This window comes from Pan troglodytes, chromosome 4 (assembly GCF_028858775.2).
Source record: "Pan troglodytes isolate AG18354 chromosome 4, NHGRI_mPanTro3-v2.0_pri, whole genome shotgun sequence".
NCBI lineage: Eukaryota > Metazoa > Chordata > Mammalia > Primates > Hominidae > Pan > Pan troglodytes.
Window position 1 is genome coordinate 97933632 of NC_072402.2, and position 18153 is coordinate 97951784.

General features: G+C 35.6%; 1 long non-coding RNA gene across 1 annotated transcript in view; it reads right to left on the reverse strand.

Annotated features, from left to right (window-relative positions):
- Positions 1-1303: 1303 nt before the first annotated feature.
- LOC134806986 (uncharacterized) overlaps positions 1304-18153 on the reverse strand; it is a 128068-nt gene continuing 111218 nt past the window's right edge. Inside the window, exon 3 of the long non-coding RNA XR_010157283.1 lies at positions 1304-1389. This is a non-coding gene — a long non-coding RNA (uncharacterized LOC134806986). The remainder of the gene's footprint in view (positions 1390-18153) is intronic.

Consider the following 18153-nt stretch of genomic DNA (forward strand, 5'->3'; position numbering starts at 1 on the left):
CCACATGAGTGAATAGTACTATAGTGATTTTCTATTGCTATGGAAAAAAATACCACAAATTTACTCCCTTAAAGCAAGACACATTTGTGATATCACAGTTGTGGGTGAGGAGTCTCGACACATCTGTGATATCGCAGTTGTGGGTGGGGAGTCTCGACACATCTGTGATATCGCAGTTGTGGGTAGGGAGTCTCGACACATCTGTGATATCGCAGTTGTGGGTAGGGAGTCTCGACACATCTGTGATATCGCAGTTGTGGGTGGGGAGTCTCGACACATCTGTGATATCGCAGTTGTGGGTGGGGAGTCTCGACACATCTGTGATATCGCAGTTGTGGGTGGGGAGTCTCGACACATCTGTGATATCGCAGTTGTGGGTGGGGAGTCTCGACACATCTGTGATATCGCAGTTGTGGGTGGGGAGTCTCGACACATCTGTGATATCGCAGTTGTGGGTGGGGAGTCTCGACACATCTGTGATAACGCAGTTGTGGGTGGGGAGTCTCGACACATCTGTGATATCGCAGTTGTGGGTGGGGAGTCTCGACACATCTGTGATATCGCAGTTGTGGGTGGGGAGTCTCGACACATCTGTGATATCGCAGTTGTGGGTAAGGAGTCTGGACGCATCTGTGATATTGCAGTTGTTGGTGAGGAGTCTATAGGCACATCTGCTTGGGTTTTCTTATGGTCTTTCTTACGGTCTTATCAAGGCTGCAATCAAGGTGTCAGGCAAAGCTGGGTTCTTATGCAGAGGCTGAACTAAGGAAAGATATGCTTTCAAGCTCCCTTAGATTTTTGGCAGAACTCATTCTCTTACAGTTATAAAATTCATGAATCCTTCCTTCTTCAAAGCCTGGAACTGAGAAGAAGATTGCACCAGGATCAACTCTACACTCTTATTTATTCAAGTACTTGTAATCACAACAAACCTATCTACCTATCCCTTTCATTTGATGTTTCGTTGGTCAGAATCAAGTAACAGATCCCACAAAAGCCTCAACACCATGAGGCAGGGTTTACAGGGCCACCTTAAAGTATGAGTGCCAAAATGATGTACGTTCAGATTATATCCTTAAAAAAAAATGACAGAGACTATATACGCTTATGTAAAAAAATCCCTTCCAACCATGTTTGATATACATTTGAGATAACAGCAGTCTCCAACATTTATGAAGCACTTCTTCTAAAATTGTCGGTAAATAAAACATGTCAATGCTATAAGGGACTACTCTTAAGAATACTAGTTCTATTATCATTGGTTTAAAAAGCTCCTGGCTTATTTGAAAAAATGAGTACTTACTTTTAAGTGGTTTTATATCTCAGTGTCTTGAAAGTGGTATTTCTCAGCACATTAGGAGTGTGTGATAATTCACCAGGACTTCCATGCTATAAGGACATTGACAAAGGAGCAACAAATGAAGTTAAGGAATCCTATAGTGAGAAAAATTTTAATACATTAAGGAAAATTAAGCCCCTTTGTCAACCCTCTCAGCAGAACAGAACTGAATTTTTCCATACTCATGTTGAATTGCAAACTCCAGTGTTGGAGGAGGGGTCTGGAGGGAGGTGATTGGATCATGGTTTAATGTAGATGACAGGTTGATGGGTGCAGCAAACCACCATGGCACATGTATACCTGTGTAACAAACCTGCACTTTCTGCACATGTATCCCATAACTTAAATTATAATTTAAAAAAAACCTGCCCATAACTCTGCTGGTTGTCTTTTCATTAAATCCTTCTTAAAATACAAAACAAACAAACAAACAAAAATGGTTTGACAACATCCCCCTGGTGCTGTCTTATGATAGAGTTCTCCTGATGCCTGCTTGTTTAAAAGTATGTGGCACCGCCCACTCCTCTCTCTTCCTCCTGCTCCTGCCATGTAGACAAGCTTGCTTCCCCTTTGCCTTCCACCATGATTGTAAATTTCATAAGACCTCCCCAGCCATGATTCCTGTACAGCCCACAGAACCATAAGCGAATTAAAACTCTTTTCTTATAAATTACCCAGTCTCAGGTAGTTCTTTATAGCAGTGCAAGAACAAATTAATACAAAAAATTGGTGCCAGAGAAGCGGGGCATTGCTATAAAGATACGTGAAAATGTGGAAGCAACCTTCGAATTGGGTAACAGGCAGAGGGTGGGGCAGTTTGGAGGGCTCAGAAGAAGACAGGCCGATGAGGGAAAGTTTAAAACTTTCTAGATATTTGTTAAATAGTTGTGACCAAAATGCTGATACTGATATAAACAATCAACTCCAGGCTGAGGTGGTCTGAGATGAAGACGAGTAACTTCTTGGAAACTGGAGTAAGGTCACTCTTGCTATGCTTTAACAAAGAGACTGGCAGCATTGTGCCCCTTCTCTAGGGATCTGTGGAACTTTTGGACTTGAGAGAGATGATTTAGTATATTTCGTGGAATAAATTTCCACAATTTTTTTAAATTTCAAATTGAATGCTAAGCACCAAAATATTCGAGATGTTGTCTGGCAGCTTCTAACAACAGACACTCATATGCATGCACAAAGAGATTATCTGAAACTGAATCTTACATTTAGAAGGGAAGCAGAGCACAAAAGTTTGGAAACTTTGCAGCCTGACCATGTGGTACAAAAGAAAAACCTATTTTCTGTGGAACAATTCAACCTGGCTGCAGAAATTTGCATAAGTAAAAAGGAGCCCAATGTTAATAGCCAAGACAATGGGAAAAATGCCTCCAAGACATTTCAAAAACCTTTACAGCAGCCCTTCTCATTACAGACCTGGTGGCCTAGGAGGGAAGAATGGTGTTATGAGCAATGCCCAGGGCCCTGCTGCTCTGTGCAGCCTCGGGACTTGATGCCTGCATTGTGGCCACTTCAGCTCTAGCCACTGGCTAAAATGGGCCAATGCACAGCTTAAACTGTTGCTTCAGAGGGTGCAAACCCCAAGCCAAGTCTTGGCAGCTTCCACATATTGTTAAGTCTGTGGATGCACAGAGGGCAACAGTTGAAGCTTGGGAGACTGCACCTAGATTTCAGAGGATGCATGGAAACACCTGGGATTTCCAGGCAGAAGTCTGCTGCAGGGTCAGAGCCCTCATGGAGAAGCTCTACTAGGGCAGCATGGAGGGGAAATGTGGGATTGGAACCTTCACACAGAGTGCCCCTGGGGAATGGCCTCGTGCGGCTGTGAGAAGAAGGCCACCGTCCAGACCCCAGAAAGGTAGATCCACCAGCAGCTTGCACTGTGCACTGGAAGAGCCACAGGCATTCAATGCCAGTCTGTGAAAGCAGCCATGAGAGCTGTACCCTGCAGAGCCACAAGGTTGGAGCTGCCCAAGTCCATGGGAGCTCATCCTTTGCGTGAGTGTGTGGCCTGGATGTAAGACATGGAGTCAAGTGAGATGATTGTGGAGCTTTAAGATTTAATAACTGCTCTGCTGGATTTTGGATATGCATGGGGCCTGTAGCTCCTTTGTTTTGGCCAAGTTCTTCCTTTGAAATGGGAGCATTTACCCAATGCCTGTCCCCGCATTGTATCTGGAAGTAACTAACTTGCTTTATATTTTACAGGCTAAAATGTGGAAAAGACTTGCCTTGTCTCAGGTGAGACTTTTGACTGTGGACTTTTGAGTTAACGCTGAAATGAGTTAAGACTTTCAAGAACTATTTAGAAGGGATGATTGTATTTTGCAATGTGAGAAAGACAAGAGATTTGGGAGGGGCCAGGAGTAGAATGATATGGTTTGGCTCTGTGTCCCCACCCAAATCTCATGTCAAATTATAATCCCCATTGTTAGAGAAGGGGCCTGGTAGGAGGTGATTGGATAATGAGGGCAGTTTCTAATGGTTTAGCACCATCCCCCTGGTGCTGTCTTGTGATAGAGTTCTCCTGAGACTTGCTTGTTTAAAAGTGTGTATCACTTCCCACTCCTCTCTCTTCCTCCTGCTCCCGCCATGTAGACATGCTTGCTTTTCTTTTGCCTTCCACCATGATTGTAAGTTTCCTAAGACCTTACCAGCCATGCTTCCTGTACAGCCCACAGAACTGTGAGCTGATTAAACCTCTTTCTTATGAATTATCCAGTCTCAGGTAGTTCTTTATAGCTGTTCAAGAATGGACTAATACAATCACCTTATACTTCTCAAGGTTCTCTTCCTGCTTTACTCTTGTTTCAATCTCTTATGCTGGTTATTTCTTTTTCTCCACAGCCTACATGTGGATCTTTTGTGAAATTGTTTGTAGCACTTTTTTCTTTCACAATACACTGTACATTTGACCTTGGCAGTTTTATTCATGCCTACTGCATAATTTTGCTCTGAAATAACTTTCAATTTTAAATTATCTTCTTCCCCACTGCTTCTGTCTAAATATATATCCTTGTCTTCATATGCATGGAGTATTGCTTCCTGATTCCAAGCTTTCTCTCCCTCACTCACCCCTAGATTTGCCATTAAAGTGATTTTGCCACAACATAAATATAAAGACATCATTACTCTGCTTCACACCAATTAGTGGTTTCCCATTAATTATAGGATGAAGTCGAACTTCCTCAGCAAGACAGAAAACACCCTTTATAAGCTGGTAAGTTCTTATAACTTCAGTCTCACCTCCCACAGTTTTTTCCTTCTAGATTCTTAATCCAACAATATTGAATTATTTCTGAGTTATCCATGCCTGTAGAGCTGCTGTAAGAATGGAACACAGGGACAGTATGTACTGGTGGAAATGTTTTTCCTTCCCTATTTGGCATATGTTTATTCATTCTTTGAAACTTTGTTCACATGGCACCTCTTCTAGAAGGTCTTTCATTTCTCTCTAAATACACAATATAATGATTACCCTCTTCTCATTACTAATTCTACATCTTGTATATCAATATCATTGGATATCCTAATACTTATTTTTAACAATCTGTTTACAAGTGTGTTTGCTACAAGTATTGAGGGAAAATACTATATATTTCATCATTATGTCTTCAGCCCATAACAGAGTGCCTGGAACAGAATCATGCATAAGCATTGGTTTATATATAGGATATAGAAATGATTAATGCATTTCCATAAATGGGGTTGAAATTAACAGCAGTTTTTCAATGTGAAATTCATTCTTATGAACAAATTCAAAGTGTATTCTTTTAAAATTTGAAGGCTTGAGAAGAAAAATTACAAAGTCTGATAAAGATGATATGTTAGTAGTTTTACCCCTCATTAAAAAAAATCAAGTTTCCATGGGGTATAAAAATACTTCTAAGAAGCATAAACCTTCCATACTCTGGAATGTAGTGAGCTGGTTTCTACCCACTAATCAACGGCAATACAGTAAATGCTATGTCAGCACTTTTGTAATGAGGCAGCTGTTCGTAAATAGTTACAACGTGATTATATTAATTCACATTGGAAAAAAATGTTGAAAACATCCATACTAAGGAAACTGGCTATTATTAACCCACAACGTAACATTAAATTAAGCATTTGCATGCACATAAACACCTTTACACACAATTTGAATACCAATATCTACATTAATTTTCTTTTCTAGATATAGGATGTGGTTAGATTAAAGCAGTTCTGCTGCAAATTACTGCTGTCTCTTACAATTTCTCAATTCATATGCTTGTGCAGTTAAAGAGCAATGGCCTAAAATGTATTATAAAAAGAAAATAAAAGACTCCCCCTACTCCCCTACTCACCCAAGTGAAGACTTATAGAATGGTCTGTGATTAAAATAATTGTCATGTTCTATAACCTTACCCTTAGCTTTTATAGTCCAGCATTTCATTTTTATAATTATATCCATTTCTACTAAGTTCTCAGGTGTTGAATCAGGGCAATCAAAATTACCAAAGAACAGTGTATAAATAAAAATGTAAATTTATTGCTGAATACATTTTCTAGTACTTTGAGTTCTCTTTCCTTCTTCTCAGGACATTGCCTTCCTGAGCCATGTGCCTGGAATGGTCAGTTAGAAGTCACAGGTTTTCTTGGTAGGTTCCTTTCTGACCTCTACAGCAGACAGAAGATACCAACCAAAAGTAAACAAATAACAAACTCTGAAGCCACATTCTCCTAGCTATGAAAATTAAGTTGTGCTTCTGTCTCCCACTCTCTACTTCATACTTTGTCTTTTGCTTTCCTCTGTCCTGAAATCATCTCTCTCAGCCTGGCTCTATGATCATGATGCTTCTCTGAGGTAGTCATGCAGTGTCCTTCAGAAGTCCTGATGGTGCCACACACAGCAGTTTGCCTGAAATTAATCCCCACCACCCACCCACCACCTCCACACTTGTCCCTGACATTTTAGAAACTTTCTCCTACCAGCAAGCACTAACCTGCCTTTCTTGTCTAGGAGCAGCTAAAAGGAGACAGACTATAGGTTAAAGAATCAGAATTGTTCAAACTATGTAAAAGATTTATAAACTTTTCTGCTTAAAGTATTATACAAATCTCTAACTATTAATATATATATGCCCCTGAGAGCTAAGATCTCTTTCCTCAAAGTTTGTTGAATTTCTAATTTTAAGTCCTCCTCTTTTTCATTAAAGATTCCACAGGCTATCTCCCTTCTCTTAATAAATCCTCTCTCTGCTAAGCTACAACACAGTTGAGACCTTTCAACTCACTGATCAAAAACAAGTACTTCTAAGTCCTGGTTTCCCAAAATGTATAGTCTAATCTCCTTAATTATATAAATTTTTCACACTTTTTAGCCTCATAATAATTTCTTCCCACCTCAGGGGCTAATCTCATCCATGTCATGTTTTTCTAATTTCCTGATAAATTTTCCCATACAGGAAAAATGAAGACTGGCATGCTGGGCCTAGACTGGAATAATAGTCTGGGAGATTTGGCAGAGCCCTGAATGTCTTATGAGCAGGGTTTATCACAGAGTGTGAGTGAGGGAAAGATCTGGAAAGAAAGTGAAATAATAAATCGAGCCAACTCTCCAAATATAGCATTAATTGAAAAATGTAAGGAAAGGAAAAAACAAGTGTGATTTAGCAAATAGAAGCAAAATTAATTGTATGAAAGTAGAGGTTTGAAGTATCCTGGAGTTAAGTCTCTGGGTTAAGTCTCTGGCATACATTCTATATTTTTATTTCATTTGGAAAATAAGGAATATTAATATTCAGAGTTCACATAGTGAGTTTGTTTTAGCTTGACTATCAAAGTTAATTTTCTAGCAATCAGCATTACCTAGCCAGAAATTTGTTTTAAAATATTAATTTGCCTTTCCAAAAAAAGACTTGAGGATCCCCTATAACATCTTATTAGGAGATTACTATTTTGATTATGGATTATTGCATAACTCAACATTTTTCCATGCTGAGAAAGACTGGGATCCATACAACTAAGCCATAAACCCAAATATTCAACTCTAAGTTATACTCAAGAGAAATGTGTGCATATGGGGAACAGTCTTTATAAGAGAATTTTGTCCTGGACTATAATAATTTTTTATTCTAAGGCCCAGAGTGAAGAACTGTTAAGAAGAAAACCAGATAACAAGTATCATTTGTGTTTTTACTTTTTAATTTCGACATTGAATAATGAAGGCAATTTTTGTTTTTAAGGTTGCATTATTGAAAATACATAATTTATTAAAATGTGCAGGAAGGTTAGGGATTACTGGAATAGGCAATCTACAAAGCATAGGCTAAATCCATTTCCAAATATCTTCCTCAGGAGATCTAACAATATGTTTTGGCTTTACTATTTACTAAATTTCCTAAATATACTCATTATCTTATAAAATTGGTATTCAACTCTATTTTCCTTATCTCCTACATTTTCTAGATGACTGAGTTAACTTATTTATTCACATTGCCTTAGTAGCATTCATTCCATGGGATGAGTGGGTTAACTATATAAACCAATGCTATTTAGTTTACATTAACACAGATTTTTTGTTGACAGCATATTAGATATTAGTTTTGAATAATAGACAAATACATAGTGACCCATTTTGTAATGATTGATTATTTTACTGTGTGTTTTTTAACATAAAAAGTGTATAAAAATCTATAAAATCATTTTTAGTACACAGAAAACATATTCATAATTTAATCTTTTCAGGTAAATACTAAAAATATTATCATCATACTCTCCATTTAAATTCCTGATAAAATGAAATTGGCTTAAGATAAATAGATACATATTATAAAACTTTTGGAAATAATTATCCCATTCTTATGAATTTAGATCCTATATTTTCTAAGTACAGAGATATGATTGCTTATCTTTGAGGCAGAAATAAATTTTAAAAAATACTTCCAGATACAGATGGAACATGTTATAGCAAAACTACCAGACAAAATGTATAATATATAACATTTTGAAAGAGAAATACAGTGCATAATGATAGACTAAAAATAAATAAACAACCATAACTGACCTTTAAGGACCAGAAAAAGAATAGAAATGGGCCAAGAAAAAGGCTGAAAACTCAGTTGAAAAGTGTGCAAAAGATGTCAACAGGCACTTCAAAAAAGAGAATATTCAAGTGCCCAATAGCACACAACAATGGCCTCAATTTCACTAATTATCAGGGAAATACAAATACAATGCTCCAGAAAAGAGTCATGAAAGGATGAAAAATACTGAGTTGGTGAGAATATTGACCAAGTCATGCACTGCTGGTAGGATGTAAATTGGTGAACCCATTTGAAAAATGGTCTAGCAAAATCTACTAAAACTGAATATATGTATACATTGTGGCCCAAATATTCAACTCTAAGTTATACTCAAGAGAAACATGTGCATACGTTTATCAAAAGACATCTACTAGAGTAAATATTATAAATATATCCATAATAGACAAAACTTAAATACAACAATAGAAGAGACAGTTTATGATGTATTTGCCCAATGGTATACTATACAGAAATGAGAATGAGCAATCTATGACTGCATGGAACAACATGAAATGAGTCTAACAAACATAATCTCAAATGAAAAACACACAAAAGAAGGTATAATGTATTTTTTTCATTGGTAGTAGGCCAAAAATAGACAAAACTAGGTTATGTTGTTAAAATTAGGTTGAACTTTATCCTTGGTCAGGACTGGTGAGGAGAGAGCATTAAGCCTAGAATAGGACACAAGACAAGCGTCTGGGATGCTGGTACTGATCAATTACTTGGTCAGCATATTTGGTTACATGATTGTGTTCTGTTTATGAAAATTCATCATATATTTACTTATAACCCATGATGTTGTACAATAAACATTAATCAACAAGTTAAAATATGTAGTCATACACTGCACAATGACATTTTGGTCAACGACGGAACACATATAGAATGGTGAGCTCTTAAGATTATAATTGAGCTGAAAAATTTCTCTTGGCAAGAGATTTTATAGTGGTGGTAATGTTATAATGTAATATATTTCCTTTTCTATGTTTAGATATGTTTAGATACATAAATACTTACTGTTGTGTTGCAATTTCCTACAGTATTTAGTACAGTCACATTCTATACAGGCTTATAGCCTAAGAGCAATTATAGCCTAGGTTTATAGTAGGCTATACTATCTAGGTGTGTCTAAGTAAACACACAATGACAAAATTACCTGACAACACATTGCTCAGAATGTTTTCCCCACCAACCACCCACCCACCCCCTCCCCAGTTAAGCATTAATGTATTTGTTTGCTAGGGCTTTCTTAACAAAGTATCAAAAATAGGTAGCTTAAACAACAGAAATTTATTTTCTGACAGTTATGGAGGCTAGCCATGTGAGATCAAGATGTCCACAGGGTTGATTTCTTCTGAGGCCGCATTCCTGGGATTGTGAATAGCAGTCTTCTCCCTGTTTCTTCACATGGTCTTTCTTCCATGTATGTCTGTGTTCTAATCTCTTCTCACAAGGACACAGTCTTATTGGATTAGGGTCCAACCTAATGAGCTCATTTAACTTTTGTTAATTCCATTATTTTATTTTAATTTTTAAATTATATAGACACATAGTAGGTGTATATATTTATGGATTACATGAGATATCTTGATACAGATATGCAATGAGTAGTAGTCACATCAGGGTAATTGGGGTATCCATCACCTCGAGCATTTATACTTTGTGTTATAAATAATCCAGTTATACTCTTTTAGTTATTTTAAAATGTACAATTAAGTTATTTTTTACTATCGTCACTCTGCTGTGCTAGCAAATACTAGGTGGTGTTCATTCTTTTTATTTTTTTGTACCCATGAACCATCCCCACCTCTGCTCACTCCCCCTGCCACTACCCTTCCCACCTTCCCAGTCTTTGGTTGGTAACCACCCTTCTACTCTTTATCTTTGTGACCTCTTTAAGGACCCTGTCTCCAAGTATAGTTAGTTACATTTTGAAGTACTGGGGATAGGACATCCACAAATGAATTTCTAGGCAGCAAAATGCAATTAATAATTATATAATAAGAAAAATATAAGAAAGACAATAATGAAGACGAATGAAAAGGTTTAAAATTTATTAGAAAATTTAGAAATTACTTTTAACAATTACAACCAAAACTAATTATTTTGGAAAACTTAAAAAGAAAGACGAACTTTTAGCAAAACCAATAAAAGAAAACGGAGAAAATAAACCAATAAGGCAGAGAAAAGGAGAACACAGGTAGACAAATGGCAAAGACTTTAAAGATACTATTAGCAACAGTTTTTCAATACCTTTGTTAATTTAGGTGAATAGACAATTTTCTTGAAAAAAGCAACACAAGGAACAGTTGTTTCAACTAGCAAACATGGTAAAACCCTAAGATGAAATAATTAGTATTATGATAAATAATTAGTGTGATGAGTGTTACATGAGTAATTTATTACACTACCTTCTGATGTTGAAATTCAGTGAAGGCAACCTAACTTTTTCTAGAGGTTTGAACCAAATTTACATCATGCTCTTTACTTATAAAACCATAACAATATTTAAAATAGATAAGCTATAAATATAAATTTAATATATTAGATCAACATTTTTATTTTGATCCCTTGACCAAGCAGGAAAGGTGTTCACCTTTGGAAAAGTGCATGAGGCTGCCAGTGAATTTGCCCTCACGTTACAATTCTCCCTTTCCAGCTATGCCTACCACATAGTAGCCATTTCTTAGTGGATGCCAAGGAAAAACTCAGAGGCACATAATGTGTACAAAGTACTTTACATAAATGGGTTTGCAATCACTTTAATTAACTGAACATTTTAAGGTCTGTACTGTAAATAGCACAACTCAGAGCAATTGTAACTATTTTTATGCTGGCTATTTATTTTTACAGTTGGTTGATTAAAACCTTCTGCTAGAGATAGCTTTGAACTAGCCATGAAAATTCCTTTCTGGACTTAAAATGGGAAAGAACATCTGAACATAAGCCTTAAATTTATACTTATTCTTCAAGGTCTATATGTACATGCTTGGTACGAGATATTTTGCCATGTTTTTTTTCTTCTCAAATCTCATTAATTATGGTTATTGTTCTTTGTTTCAATAAATTGCTTATTATAAAATATAATACATCAAAGTGAATAATTTCCAAATTTTTAATCCAAATATTTTTCTTGACTCATGAACTGAATTGGAACATACTTTAAAAGAAGACCCTATTTAAATTTCCCTTCCCTCCATTCTTCTCTCCATTCTTCTTTAATTCCTTTTCTTTCTTCCAGAATAACTTTGAAACATTCTCAGTAAAACTAATATTCAAGCATAACCTTGAAATTTAAAAAGCAAAATATCAGCTAATTAAATTTGTGTCCACTTGTCTCTTGCTCTTACTCAGATAGTTATCATTTAATTATGGTTAGAGAAAAATAATATAAAACTCTCTTAGACATTTATAAGTGTACAGTCCAGTGGCATTAACTACATTCACTATCTTACGCAACAAATATCTAGAATTTTTTCATCTTATCAAATTGAAACTCTATTCATTGAACAATAAACCTACATTTTTCTCTCTCCCTGGCCTCTGGCAACCACCCTTCTACTTTCTCTATCTATTACTTGGGTTACTTTAAATATCTTATAAAAGTAGAAGCATACAGTATTTATCATCCTATGACTGGTTTATTTCATTTAGCATAATGTCCTCAAGGTTCATTCGTGTTGTATTATGTGTCAGGATTTTCTTTTGTAGAGCTGAATAAATATTATATTAAATGTATATACACACAATTGCACATTTAGGTTCACAAAAAAGTTGAGCAGAAGGTACAGAAATTCCCGTATGAACAACTTGGAGTCTGATGTTTGAGGGAAGGAAGCATCCAGCACAGGAGAAAGATGATGGCCAGAGGACTCAGCAAGTCTGCTTTTTCATATTCTCCTGCCTGCTTTGGTCAGTGTTCTGGATTTTGGTCATCTAATATATATGTAGTGGTATCTTGTTTTAATTTTCATTTCCCTGATAGCATGTGATGTGCAACTACTTATCACATGCTCATCTGTCATCTGTATATCTTTTTTGTGAGGGGTCTGTTGAGGTCTCCGGCTCATTTTTAAATTGGATTATTTGCTTTCTTATTATTGAGTTTTAAGAGTTCTTTGAATATTTTGTATGATTATATTTCTTTGTTGTTGAGTTGTAGGAGTTCTTTATATATTCTGCATAGTGACCCTTATCAGATACATGATTTGCAAATATTCTCTCCCATTCTGTAGGTTTTCACTCTGTTGATTGTCTCCTTTGCTATTAGTATATTTTCTAAGTTTGATTTAATCCTGTTTGTCCATTTTTATTGCCTGTGCTTTGAATGTAGTATCAAAGAAATAATTGCCAAATTCAATGTCATAAATCTTTTCCCCTATTTTATTCCAGATGTTTTATAGTTTTAGGTCTTAAATATGATCTTAATCTATTTTGTGGTAATTTTTGTGTATGTTGTAAAGTAAGAATCCAATCGTTTTCTTCTGCATATGGATATCCAATTTTCTTAAAATTATTTAAGAGAATCCAATCTTTTTCTTTTGCATATGGATATCCAATTTTCTCAGAAATATTTGTTTAAGAGATTTTCCTTTTCCATTGTGTGATCTTGGCATTCTTATTGGATATTATTTGACCATTTATGCAATGGTTTATTTCTGGAATCTGTTATATTCCAGTGGTCTATATGTCTATCTTTATGCCACTACCTTACTATATCAGTATGCTATGACAGTATATACAATACTTGTTTATTATAGCTTTGTAATATGTTTTGAAATCTGGAATATGTGTATGGCCCTCAAGTTTATTCTTCTTTTTCAAGATTGTTTTGAATATTATGTATCTTTTGAGATTCCATATTAATTATAGTGCTATTTTTCTATTTCTGCAAGCAATGCTACTGGAATTTTGATAGGGATTACACTGGATTTGCTTTGAGTAATATGGAAATTTAAATAATATTGCCTCCCAATCCATAAATGTGGGATGCCTTGTCACTTATTTGCGTCTTTAATTTCATTCGGCAATATTTTATAGTTTCTTTCTTTCTTTCTTTTTTTGGTAAGGGGAGGGGTGGGGGAGGGTAGATATTTTATAGTTTTCAATGTTCAAGTCTTTCACCTCCTTGATTAAGTTTATTATTAAGTTTCTTATTTCATTGTTTTTGATGCTATTGTAAATAAGATTCTTTCTTAATTTCCCTTTCAGATTGTTCATTGTATATAACAAAGCAACTTATTTTTGTGTGTTGATTTTATATCCTGTAACATTTCTAAATTCATTTATTAGTTATATAATTTTTTGTGAAAGGATTTCTATTTCTTCACTCACAGAAATAATTTGTCTCTCACAGTTACTGCTCAAAGACTGATTATAGGCCACCCACTCAATTGGCTTTTCCTCCAATATACTGAATTGTAATACTTCACTTGCATGGCCTATATAATAGAAAATCATATTTTTTGTATTTAATCTCCTGCTTTCAGGTAATGTGGACACCTTTTTGTGTGTGACCTTCTTAATCAGAGAAAGTAATGCGAAGTACTGAAACTGAAAGCTTAGGTTAATTCGAGACTGAAGCCCGGTATAATTCACTGATCATTGTAAAACTCTGTGTAGGAAATGTAACTGGGATGTCTCTTTCTGTAAATAGATTAGGGAACAAATGGCAAATTATTGGCCATATCACTAATGCTCTTTTCAGTCAAGGCTTCAAGGCTTATCCCTGCTGGTCTACCGATTCTCTTGTGGTTACTTGGGTCCAGGAAGAAAAGGTGTTCAATTGTGTCTGAGTCTATCTTATGAACAGTTTATTGCTGAGTCTGCACAAGTATAATAGAGAACTGGTCACTATATGCAACATTTAAAACACAGTGTTTGGCATAAATCACATGCTTCAGTAGCTACTGTGGATGCTTAGTTAAAATCTTATCTATTTTGTAGCAATGTTTTAAGCTAAGATATTCCAGTTCCAAGCATTGGCTTAGAAAAGAAAGTCCTTGTCAAATTGTTAAAGAGCCTTTGGGTAAAAATTCTTTGATTTCTATATTCTAGTCATTTCTACATCATTGTCAGCATCCTTAAAAGTGACACTCTCAAGATGAGATCAAAAGACTCACAAGGCAAGTGATGAGGAAGAAATATAAACTGAAATAGATAAGCCACCCTTCCTTCATGCTTAAATAAATCTCTTCTTGTAAGACAAGGTTATGTTTGAATGGCAGTGGTAGAAAAACAAAGACGCCAGGAGCAGAAGGCTAAATCAGAACCATTTTCACAATCAGCTGTCACATAGGCCTCCACATACTTTTCTCTCTCTTTCCCTCCCTCCTGTCTCAAGGGTAGGGGCAAACCCACTGCTCCCATGTTCTTCCTTTCCTTTGTTCCTTGGTTCCTTGGTTCCTTCCTTCCTTCCTTTCTTCCCTTGCTTCCTTCCTTTCTTCTTCTTTTTTTCTCTCTCTTTATTTCTTTATTCTCTTTCTTTCTACCCTTCTACCTTTCCCTGGCACTGACCTTGATTAGAGCCTTCTTTACTGCTATGATTTGGATTTTTCTTGTTTGTCCCCACCAATATTAAACTTCTTATGTTGAAATTTAAACCCTAGTGTGATGGTGTTGGGAAGTGGATCCTAGTGGGAAGTATGTGACTCGTGGGGATGGATTTTTCATTAATGGCTTGTTGCTATTATCATAGTAGTGAGTTCTTGCTCTTCCAAGAATAGACTGGTTCTCAGGGCAATGGGTTGGTTCCCCACAAAGTGGACTGTTATAAAGCCAGGACACCCCGCAGATTTGGCCCCTCTTTACATATGCCCACTTCCCTTTGACTTTCTCCACTATGTTTTGATGCAGACGAAACCTTCGCCAGAAGCCAAGCAAATACCAGTACCATGCCTGGAAAACTGTGATCCAAATAAACCCCTTTTCTTTACAAATTACCCAACCTTAGGTATTATTTTATAGCAATATAAAATAGACAAAAACACTAACTTATCATGATTCTTAAATCTGAATCTCCCCAAGAAGTTATTGGAGAGTGGGCAGACAGGTGAATAAATCCTGTACTCGCAGAAGAGCTCTGGATGTGTGGACCTTTCCAGAACTCTGCATAATTATGAGGTAGTGGCTCAGCTAAAACAGACAAAAGGTCTTTGACTCTTTGCTAATATGACAAGACAGAAATGTTATCACATCAATGTTTTAGCTTGCATTTATTTTGTTACTAATGAAAGTCTGCATTTTTGAATGTTTAGAATTGACTCGTTGCTCCTCTGCTGTGAGTTGCTAATGTTCTTTGTGATTTTTTTCCTATTGGATACTAGGGTCACCATTGTGAACTTCTCAAATATTAAAAATAATTCTCATCTGTCACATCTCTGGTAGACTACTAGTTCTTAAACAATGAATTAGCACAAGTTTCTAATAGCATATTGATAATCACATTAACTGAGTGACCAATGAATGAAATCTTTTTCTTCACCATTGTTATTAATATTCATTGCAATAAAAAATTCCGCATTTGGTTTTTTTAATTAAAAAATGTTGTGGTATGAATGAAAAAGAAAAAAAAAGGTAGTCTGGAGGTATAGCCACAGGGTATAATGAGAAAAAAAGAGAAAGGAAAAAAGTAGTAGAAAAATTATCAGTTGATTTACCAGCTACATTTCAGAAAATAGCATGCCCTTGGATTGGATAATCTTAGAGGACCACAAAATATAATTATACATGATCTATTAGAGTATTATATATTATCCAATTATGCTGTCTTCTGTCTCCAAACTCCCCTGGAAATTTTAATTTTATAAGATCACTAGGTACAAAAATTACAATCTTTTAATATTGACTGAAACTCCTAGTCTATTATTAACTTTTATCCCTGAAAGTCTCCCAATTGTTTGCCTAAACCTTCTTAACTGTAATTTAAACTCCATTTCCTTAGTTATATCTTTAGTAAAGAGAAAGATGACTACTGGTATCCTTCAACCTATAAAAACAGCAAGCAATAAATAAAACAAGCTTCATGTGTTTTACTATTCCCTTAGACTTCATTTTTTCTAGACTTGGTCCTGTAGTTGTTCTCTTACTCTCCTACTTTTTAATCCACTCACTACATTCAATTGTTTGGAGGTTTTTAAAACTTTTATTCTTAAATAAATGTAAATAAAAATATAGTCTAGAGAGGTTCTAAGTATATAAGTTTCACTCAATTTCCTCCAATAACAACACCCTACATAATTATAGTAACAATTTCAAAATCAGGAAAGTGACATTAGTACAATACTTGTGAATAGTTCTATGTCATTATTTTTCATATGTATAGACTAATCAATACTGGAAACAAGATACAAAACTATCCTTTCAGCACAAAGATCTCCCTTGAGTTGCTTCTGGACTGTCACACTAACCACCTTTTCCCCACCATCCCTAACCCTCATCAACCACCCAACCATTCTCCATCTCTGTAACTGTAATTTTCAGTATGTTATAAAAATGGAATATTGCCATATATAACCATTTGAGATTGGTGTTTTTAGCTCGACATAATAATGCCTTTGAAATTCTCCAAGTTGTTGTACTAGGATGGAAGTCTAGCAAGTCTGGAAAGTCTGAGATGAAGATTTGTGTTCAGAGAGTTTGTTGGAAAGTGCTGTTAAAATAACACTTGTGAGAGTGTGAGAAAAGTAGAATTGTGTAGAGGACGAACTTGAACTGAAATGGATTGATTGCCATAGAGGCCTCAGCTCATTCCACAGCAAGATCAGAAGCTGAGGTTTTCAGAGATGCTCCTGATTAAAGTAAAATGGACCAATCACTAGATACAGGCTGATCCTCTAAAGCAAACTTGTCTGTCCAACCCATAGCCTGCGGGCTGCATGTGGCCCAGGATGGCTTTGAATGCAGCCCAACACAAATTTGTAAAGTTTCTTAAAACATTATGAGATTTTTTTTTTGCAATTTTTCTTTGGCTCATCAGCTATCCTTAGTGTCAGTGTATTTTATGTGTGGCCCAAGACAATTATTCTTTCCATGTGGCCCAGGAAAGCCAAAAGATTGGACATTCCCACTCTAAAGGAAGCATAATCTTGTGTGAGACAGCTTCCTCCTGCTGAGGACAATTCCTGAAGAGAGACTCGGCTGTGAGCCTTTAGCCTTTAACATTGCTGGAAGATAAAGGAATGGGTGACTTAGCTCTGGAATAATGGCTGAATGCCACACCATAGAGTCTACTACAAGCTAATGATTGAGCTCTAAGAAGCTTTAAAGAAAATAAACACAAAATTAAGCCTTCTGCTCCCTTTCCCTGGTCATAGAAAATATTATAAATATATGGTATAATTATTTAAAATTTATATTTCCATTTCATGAGTTAACTTCCTGAGGAGGAGAGGTTAAGTAAGGTTATCAATAACTATTTACCTATTAAAGAAACATTTTATTTATCTATAATGTAGAAACACAACTTAACATATTATCAACTGCATAACACCACCTGTAAGTAAATGTATTTATTTTTTAAATATATACCTGGTGTGTTTTATTTTATAAATATTCAAGCCTATTTTGAATTATATTAAATATTTTTCCAATACTATACTGCTGTCTCTAAACCTACACTTTGAAATCAGAATATTTACCATTTCAAAAGGGTGTGCAGTCCTCCATTAATCTAATGAGTTTTTACTTTTCAATATTTCAAAAATATAAACACATTTTTTCATGTAAATTATTTCTACTTTGAATATAATA